This window comes from Pelophylax lessonae, assembly GCF_965119305.1.
Source record: "Pelophylax lessonae genome assembly, chromosome: 9".
Taxonomy (NCBI): Eukaryota; Metazoa; Chordata; class Amphibia; order Anura; family Ranidae; genus Pelophylax; species Pelophylax lessonae.
Genome location: NC_138776.1, coordinates 195114759 through 195124293, shown reverse-complemented (window position 1 = coordinate 195124293; position 9535 = coordinate 195114759).

Here is a 9535-nt window from a genome sequence, read left to right as displayed (position 1 = left end):
AGGGGATTTGCTGAGATTGGCATCATTAATAATATTAGCGACTAGTCTAATGTTGTCTGAAAGCTGTCTACCTGGAATAAACCCGGTCCGGTCAGGGTGGATCAATTTATGAATCACATTGGATAGTCGGTTGGCTAGCAGTCTGCCGAATAGTTTAAGGTCATTATTCATGACCGAGATGGGTCTATAATTTTGAGGGAGGGAATGATCTTTGTCCGATTTCGCAATGAGGGACATGTTAGCCAGGAGCATTTCTGCTGGAAAGCTTCCTCCCTGGAGGACGTGGTTGAATAATTTAGCAAGTCTGGGGGCAAGAATTGTGGCAAAAGTTTTATAATAGGAAGAGGAAAAGCCATCTGGGCCGGGAGCGGTGGAGGTTTTGAGAGCTTTAATCATATCTAGAACCTCATCTACTGTACAAGGTGCCTCTAATGTATCCTTTTGTGTACTTGACAAAGATGGAACAGATAGGTTATCTATCCATGGGTGAAATTCATTTGCAGGTAGCGTAGAGGGCACAGAAAGGAGGTTTTTGTAAAAGTTTGTGAAGATTTTAAGACTTCCTTGGGGTGTGAAACCATCCTCCCGTCTGGCCCTCTGAGCTTGTATACATGAGTGGGTCTTGTTGTTTGAGCTAATTTCTTTGCAAACATTGAAGATGTGGAGTTACTGTGGAGTGTAAATTTGGCTTTGGACCATCTAGGGGCCTTTTCAGTATCACTAGAAAGGATGTCATCCAATGCTTTCCTTTTAATATGGATCAGATCCATAAGTGTGGAGGAGGGGGAGAGATTATGTTTATAATATAATTGATCTAATTCTTTCGTGAGGGATTTAATGTCTGACAATCTAGATTTGTTCCTGGCCGAGGCCAGGGCAATCAAATTTCCCCTGATGACTGCCTTATGAGCCGTCCACACCACAGGAGTGGGTAAAATCCCATCCCCATTAATCTGGAAATAATCGATCAGAGAAGAGGAGATCTGGGCAACCAACGCCGGATCATTCAGTAAGGAGTCATTCAGTCTCCAGTTAAATGTCGTGCCACCCAGACCCACTCCCCCCGATTCGAATAGCACAATCTGGTGGTCGGACCAAGGGCAAACATGTATATCTGCAGCTGAGGAATTAGCCAGCCAAACCGGGGTACGAAAAATATACTCAAGCCTGGCCGAGCTATCATGGGGATGAGAATAAAAGGTGTAACCCTTAGCTCCAACATTGTGGGCACGCCAGGTGTCTATCAATTGTTTATCACTTAAGGCACGTTTCAAGCTTTTAGGGAAAGCCTTGGATGAGGCCGTAATGTTACTTCTGTCCAATGAAGGATGGGCAGCCAGGTTGAAGTCCCCTCCAACCACCATATGTGGGGATTCAAACCTGTCAAGAACTTCAAAAAATTGTCTACAAAATGTGGTATGCATGTCATTGGGTGCATATACCGAAGCTATGGTAATGGCCTTGCCTGCAATACTCCCCTTGATAATCAAGAATCTGCTCTCTGGGTCACAGTACGTGGATGATATATCAAATATTATACTATTACGTATGAAGATGGCAACCCCTCTAGATTTATTATGGAAAGATGAACATTTAAACTGCCTGAAAGATTTATGGAAGAATTTAGGATGTCTGTCAGTAGCAAAGTGCGTCTCCTGTAATAAAACGCTCCTAACCGTTTATAATGTTTGAAAGCCTTATTTCTTTTATTGGGGGAATTGAGCCCTTGAACGTTATGTGACAAAATTTTAATCCCCATGATTTATATTAAGAGGACTACGTTCGTTCTGAAATACCTGCAGGGTAAACTTTTGAGAAAAAGGAAAAATGACCAGAGCCGAGATTAAATCACCAAACAGATAAAACCTCTGGGGAACCCAAGGAGGGGGCCCCAGACTGATTGGGGGTTGAGTCTCCGACTCGGTATAGTGTGAGCCTCGCTCCAAAGTAGGGGCTAGAAAAGTGTAGAACAACCAAAATACTTGCATGTTATATATAAAGACCTGAGAAAATGACTTTCTGTTAACAAACGAACATTTTTTGAAACAACAACTGATCAAATAAAAGATCATCAAAACATTTTTAACCTGAGAAAACTGTTTGGAGATGGGCAGAAAAATATGACCCATCCAAAAAAACATTACCCATTGGACATAACCGTCCAAAAACCATGTGCGGAAACCCGGGCACCGAAGGAGCGGAGAGTCCCGGGGGACCATCCCCGCCCGGGCGCACGGGCACCCGCAAAACGGTACATAGGGGACTAACACACGGGAGAGGAGAGAGAAAGGTAAACAAGTAAATTCAAGTAGTTATGTCAAGAACGTTTAAACCATCAGAATGTCTTTGCAGACACACTAGTGGGCACAGTCACCCCAGCACAGCCGCCCCATGGTGAGGGAGCGACCACACTAGGGCAAGGGCCCACCCGCGTTCAAGTAATCCAAGGAGACACTTAAGTGAGATTTAGTGTATCACCAGGAATGCCTAGTTCTATAGTGGACGACCTCAGAAACTGCCATCTCTAAAAGGATTCCGCCACCTTCGCTGATCTCTTCTGGTTGCTGGGGTGGACCAAGATGGCGACGGCCTAGGGGTGTTCTGAGGGCGAACTCTTAGGGGCAGCTTCCAATAGGCCTAGTTTGACTAGAAGCTCTTTTCCTTCAGCCAGGTTATACACCACATAAACTGTGCCATTGTGAGGGACTGTCAGCTTGAAGGGAAAACCCCATCTGTATCTAATTCGGGCTGCCTGTAGAACAGAGGTGACCTCTTTCATCTTGCGTCGCCTTTCAAGTGTGGCCTGCGAAATGTCAGGATATATCTGTATGCGAGTGCCCTCCAATAAGATGTTGGGAGTGTTTCTGGAAGCTCGCAAAATATCCTCCTTGATTAGGAAGTATTTGAGGCATAAAATGATGTCTCTTGGAGGCTTGTCAGGAGGAGGTTTGTGGTGCAGGGCCCTATGAATCCTGTCACAGGTGAAATCCGATTGCTGTTTGTCAGGCAGCAGGTCTTTGAAGAGCTTGGAAACTGCAGGGATCAGATCTGTAACTGTCTCAGGAATGCCTCTGAGGTGCAGGTTATTCCTGCGATTTCTGTTGTCCAAGTTCTCCACTTGTGTTTGTAACAAGTTATAGTTATCAGAAAGCAGCTCAAAGTCCTTTCTAAGATCATTATGGGCGATAGAAAGTTTGTCGTGCTTGGCTCTAATAAATCTGTGCGGCCTCCCAAAGTGGCTATCTCTTGTGTTAGCGTATTAGTGGCCTTGTGAATTTCAGATTGAAACTTGTCTGCTAATTTTTCATACATAGCAGCAAAACCTGCATCCAAATCCGCCTTTGTGACCATACATGAGTTCTCACGGGGCACTTGTTGAGGGCTGGGAGGTGAGGGTGGTTGTGCAGGTTCTGCCTGAGGCAATGGAGGGGCTTGGGCGCCATCCTGAGACATCTTGGTTATTTCCTTTGTGCGGAGCAGATAGGTCATCAGGGAGTGCTTTGGCATGCCCCCCCGATTCTTTTTCTTGGCTGACGGCATGTACCAGGTGTTCCCCCGGGGGTGTTGAAAATTATGAGCAAGTATAAGCTAAATTGGCCCCAGGGATATAGCCGTTCTCTCTCCCCTCCGAAAAAGCTGTGCACCTAGCACTCGATCATATCAGCGCCGATCATTTCTGCATTAATTGGTGCATATATAATCAATACAGTGAAAGGCATATATCTGCGTATGTCCAGGGTGTTGAAGTGAGTGAGGCAGACAGGGTGCAATATTCTGCAGGCAGTATCACACCGATGACAGTGAGGCAAACAAGGTGCAATAGATTGCAGGCAGTACCGCACAAATGACAGTGAGGCAGACAGGGTGCAATAGTCTGCAGGCAGTACAGCAAAGATGACAGTGAGGCAGACAGGGTGCAATAGTCTGCAGGCAGTACCGCACTGGTGACAGTGAGGCAGACAGGGTGCAATAGTCTGCAGGCAGAACAGCACAGTTGATAGTGAGGCAGGCAAGGTGCAATAGTCTGCAGGCAGTACCTCACAGATGCCAATGAGGCAAACAGGGTGCAATAGTCTGCAGGCAGTACCGCACAAATGACAGTGAGGCAGACAGGGTGCAATGGTCTGTAGGCAGTACAGCACAGATGACAGTGAGGCAGACAGTCCTAGCAGGGAGATGGTGAGTGCTCACTACTGCGGTAAGTGATGATGGTGTTGGCACAACTGTTACCCCTTCTGGCAGTGATTATGTTGGGCCTACCACCCATGGACCGCAATCCCAGGGGGAGATTAAGTGGGCCGCAGTTGGCTCAAATCCCGGTGTCTAGTGGTGCAAAGATGGCCGCCAGGAGTGGAGGAGAGGTCCAGGTATGCCTTAGGGATAGCTGTCTTCACCCTGCGGGCGGTGGGCAGTAAAGGGAAGTTTAAGGTGGAGGCAGGGCAGTAGGATATTGTCACAGTGGCCCAGGAGTGCCTACCTTGTGCCTGATGTGTCGGCCGGTACAGCGAGTAGGCCGCAAATAACTTTGGGTGGTGACCGGCGATGGAGAACGATATGGAGAGGTCCCTGAAGGTAAGATCCGGATGAGGGATCAAGGTGGAGCAGTGACTTGCGGCTGTGGCGGACTCACCCGGCCTCATCAGCGCTCGCCGGCTCCCGGAAGTTACTAGAGGCCGCGGCTCCGGCCTCGCTGGTAGACCGCGGTGTTGGCGGGTGTCGAAACGGCGATATTCACCACAATACTGGCACCGATCGGTTCAGGGGCAGGTGGGGAGCCTAGATATCCGTTTACTTTTGTTGTAGACGGTGAAATCTCGCCGATGTTGGCGGATTTGCGAGCCGAGGTGCCGGAGCTCCCCAAAAGGACGTCCGCTGCGCGACTGTGTACACTTCTGAGGGTGACTAAACATTTTTTCAGACCTTTGGTGACCAAATGCAGTTATTTTTACTAAAAAAGGCTTTTTAGACACTTGGAGACAAAAATTGAGTCATTCTGACCCCAAAAAATGTTTCAGGCCATTGGTTACCAAATGTTTCAGGCCATTGGTTACCATATATCTTGTCCAAAGCCCGCCTTTTAAACTCTAAAAGACGAAAATACAGTAATTTTGACAAAAAAATTTTCAGACCTTTGGTGACCAAATGCAGTTATTTTGACTAAAAAAGGCTTTTAGAAAAAAAAATTCAGGCCATTGGTTACGAAATGCAATTATCTTGTCTAAAACTGGCTTTTTAATCCGATCTCGGAAGCTAAACAGGGTCGGGCCTGGTTAGTACCTGGATGGGAGACTGCCTGGGAATAACAGGCGCTGTAGGCTTTTGGCTTTTCCTTTATTCGATGTCTTTCTTTTTGTTTCTCCTTAGGTTTTCATCTTGCCACGGACAAGATCAAAGGGGTCGAGGGTGGCAGTGGTATTTACCTACGGCCACATCACACTGAATGTGCCCGATCTTGTCTGATCTTGGAAGCTAAGCAGGGTCGGACCTGGTTAGTTCCTGGATGGGAGACCGCCAGGAAATACCAGGCGCTGTAGGCTTTTGGCTTTTCCTTTATTCATTAGTAACGGGTTTGCTCGTGACAGGTGATCCTAGAAAATGTGCCACATCCCTGGGTTCAAGTACAAAGGAAATTCCCCTGATTTTGGGATTTTTTAGGCACACAAATGTGGGCGATTCAAAGATCTATGCAAAAAGTATATAATTTATTAAAGTGACAAACATATAAGTATAAACGATAAAAACATTACAGGCAATATAAAACCAGCAAGAGTACAACCATAACCATGTGGATGACAGGAACCTGTGCCCAATATATTTTGGAAAATCACTTTCCTTCTTCAGGGGCGGTTCATATTTGGAAGTGTTCTGACAACAAAAACAACAATATAATTATGCCTTTGTACACTATAGAGGCATTCATTATACATGGTATGTAGTATAAATACAGAAACAGCATTATACAAATCCATACATTATTACATATTTGTTTTAGAATAATAGCTTGTATGTCTGTCTATGTTAAAAGAAAAACACTTACATGGTTAATCCTGCAGTAAATGTAAAGCCTGTAGGGTAGTTAAAAACAAGCTGGTTCACCGCAGTTGTGGATCCACTTCATAATTTTGTGTGTCCCATAGGTCGGATATGACCAATATATTGGGTTTTGCCGTGGTATGAAATTTATATAGGCCCCCCTGTCTCCAAGTCAATGTGGCCACCTGAAGTCCCAGAAAAGGCCGAACGCCAAAAAACTGGCAATGTGGACCAACTAAGGAAAAAATAATAAATGGGGGATATGTTAATTGGTTATAGAGTTAATTAAAAACTCCAAGATGATTGCCTAACACTTGGATCACCTGAAAAGGGTCCAGTGTATCCCATATAAATGTGAGGATAATGATGGTTACCTGTACGGCAGCAGACAGAAAGAATACCACATATGGGGATCGACCAGCGTAGTCCAAAAGGTGTAAGGACTGAGTGAAATATATGTGGTCTTAAATAGTACCTTAAATTGCATGGAACCATTGTCAGCTTGCGTTCAACATGTGGGGCTTCCTGGACCGTGGACGCCAGGACCGCCCCATCAGAAAGAGTGCGCATGACAAACGTCATAGCGCTGATGGAAGCGGAAGTGGCGTCCGCGCTCCACCGGCACGGGTCACGGAACCGGAAGCAGATAACTGCATCCTGTTTCCGATTGGCCGGACCACCCTATGTCCGCAGAGAACTGCGATAGGCGGGGCCAGCCAGAGACAGCAAGCGATCGATCTCCCCGTGCCGGGGTGGTCACAGAGGAGGAGAAAAGGGGCATACATATTCAATATTAATCAGTTAGTAAATGTACCGCTGGAATCGATAGATCAAATGAATCCCAGTATGGATTAATTTGCCTAGTGAATCCCTAAAGGTAATAGTAATGGGCAAAGCAGATGCTCACTGAATTATGGGAATTAGTAAGTGATTTAGATGGAATCTAAATAAAGACTGATTATAGTGGATATTCACATGCAGTGAGGTACAGCCTGAAATTAACTAAACATTAGACATATCTGTATGCAAAATACAATACATGTGGCAGATGTAACAGACATTTGATATTGAAAAGATAATATACATGGATAAAGGAGTTATAGTGATAACACAAGATGTCGCACAATAAATCTATTTCTCCATCCCTCCCGAGGTGAATCCCTCTAAGAATGGTTTAAATGACATAACCCCATTGAGAACGGGGGGCTCAGTTGCTCTTAAAGAATGTATCCACCTCAGCTTGAGTTGGAGGAGACTCTCCTCCCCTGGAGCTGGGGTGGATACGATCCAAAATCAGGAATTTAATTTTGGGGAATTTGCCCCCATGAACCAAACCAACGTGTCGCCCAAGAGGGAGCTCAGGGTCTGGCTTACGCATACTGATGATGTGACGGTATGCGCGTCGCCAGAACTCCTGTTTTGTTTTTCCTATGTAAAAGCATCCACATGTACATAGGAGTAGATAAACAACATCGATCGTGCGACAGTTCGCAAAATGACGTGCCTTAAAAATTTGGCCAATGGGTAGACTGGGAAATTTTTGTGTCAGCATGTAACCACAATAGTGGCAAGAGCCACAAATATAGATACCTTTATATTTGCAACACATCGTATCGCTGTTGTTAAATTCACTCCGGACAAGTTTGTCACGGAGTGCCGGAGCTCTTTTATATGTGAAACCTGGCACATTAGAAAGGTATTGTCCTAAAATAGGATCGGAAGTCAGTAGGTGCCAGTGTTTGGTCACTATTTTTTTAATTTTGTTGTGTTGGTACATGTAGGGAGTGATTATCCTGATGTCATTGCTGTCATTTTTGTTGTTGCGTTTGGAAGAATTAAGAAGTTCCCGTCTGTCACTAGAGAGGGCCCTTTTATACGCCTTCTTAAGTGACATCGTAGAGTACCCTCTTCGTGTCAATCTTTCACACAAGTCATTTGCAGCGAGTTGAAAGGATTGTAAATCGCTGCAGTTGCGCCTTAACCGTAAGTACTGGCTTATTGGAATCGATCGGATTAGAGGCTCAGGGTGGAAACCTGAGCCATGGAGGGTGGTATTCCCCGCAGTGGGCTTACGGTAGAGTCCATTTCCTCTCTTCTGGAAATCTCAACATCCAAGAACGTCACATGGTTGGAATCTGAGTTCATTGTAAAGAGCAGGTTGAAGTCGTTCCTATTCATTCTCTCCAGGCATGTATATAATAGTTCAAGGGGACCCTCCCAGATGAGGAACACGTCATCTATATAACGGGTCCACAAGGAGATGTGGTCCGTGTATAGAGACATGGTCTTATCACCTAGGAAGGATTCCTCCCAGTCCCCCAGGTACAAATTGGCGTAGGATGGGGCACAGCATGTGCCCATCGCTACGCCTTGCACCTGGAGGTAGTGGGAGCCATTGAACATAAAGATGTTATGTGTGAGAATTAACTGTAGGAGACTAACTCTAAATTCGCTATATGCGTTATTAGGTGCTTTTTGTGAGATAATATGCCGGATTGCAGCTATACCTTTATCATGGGGTATGGAGCTGTATAGAGCTTCTACGTCGATGGTAACAAGTACAGCCGTGGAGGAAATGGGAACGCCCTCAACCTTGCTCAAAAAATGGATTGTATCCTTTGTAAAGGATGGTAAATCCTGTACGAAGGGTTGTAAATAGCTGTCAACCAACCGGCTGGCACTCTCTGAAATGGACCCTCTCCCTGATATGATGGGTCTGCCAGGGGGGTTGGTAGGGTTTTTGTGGACTTTAGGGAGTCCGTAGAATGTTGGTATTTTAGGGAATTTTGTTCGGATGAAGTCCCAAGTTTGTTTAGGGATAACATTATTTAAATAAGCTTGGTCTGTTAAGAGATAAAATTCCTGATAGAATTTAGCCACAATAGCAGGAGTGATGCGTCTATACCAGTTGGTGTTGTTGAGGATCTGGGTGCACATCTGGATATACTGTGTGTCATCCATTATGACAATATTGCCCCCCTTATCGGCCGGCTTGATAACTATTTTTTTGTTATCAGAGAGTTTGTTTATAGCCTCCCGATGTTGGGGGGAAATGTTGGCATAGGGGGTGGAATCGATTCTCATCTTTTCAATTTCACTAGAGACAGTCTTCAAAAATGCGTTAATATTTTGGTTTTGAATGGGGGGATATATGTCAGATTTCTTTTTTAATGTTGTAATGCTTGTATTTTCCTTTGTTTTGTCTGATGTTACGCCTGCTAGTAGTGAGTCAATGTCAACACGATCAATTAAATTTTCGTTTTCCTCTAGAAGGGAAATTAAGACATCCGGGGCAGGATCTTTTGTTGTACCCTTAGTATTTTCTTTGTGGAACATAAGTTTCAGGTTCAATTTTCGTGCAAATAAATGCAGGTCTTTTATGACCTCAAATTTGTTTGTATTGGACGTGGGACAAAAGCTGAGACCCATTTTAAAAGTTTCTGTCTCTGCTTCAGTGAGGCTATAATTGGACAGATTAATAATGGAAAAGTCCTGCACCGAG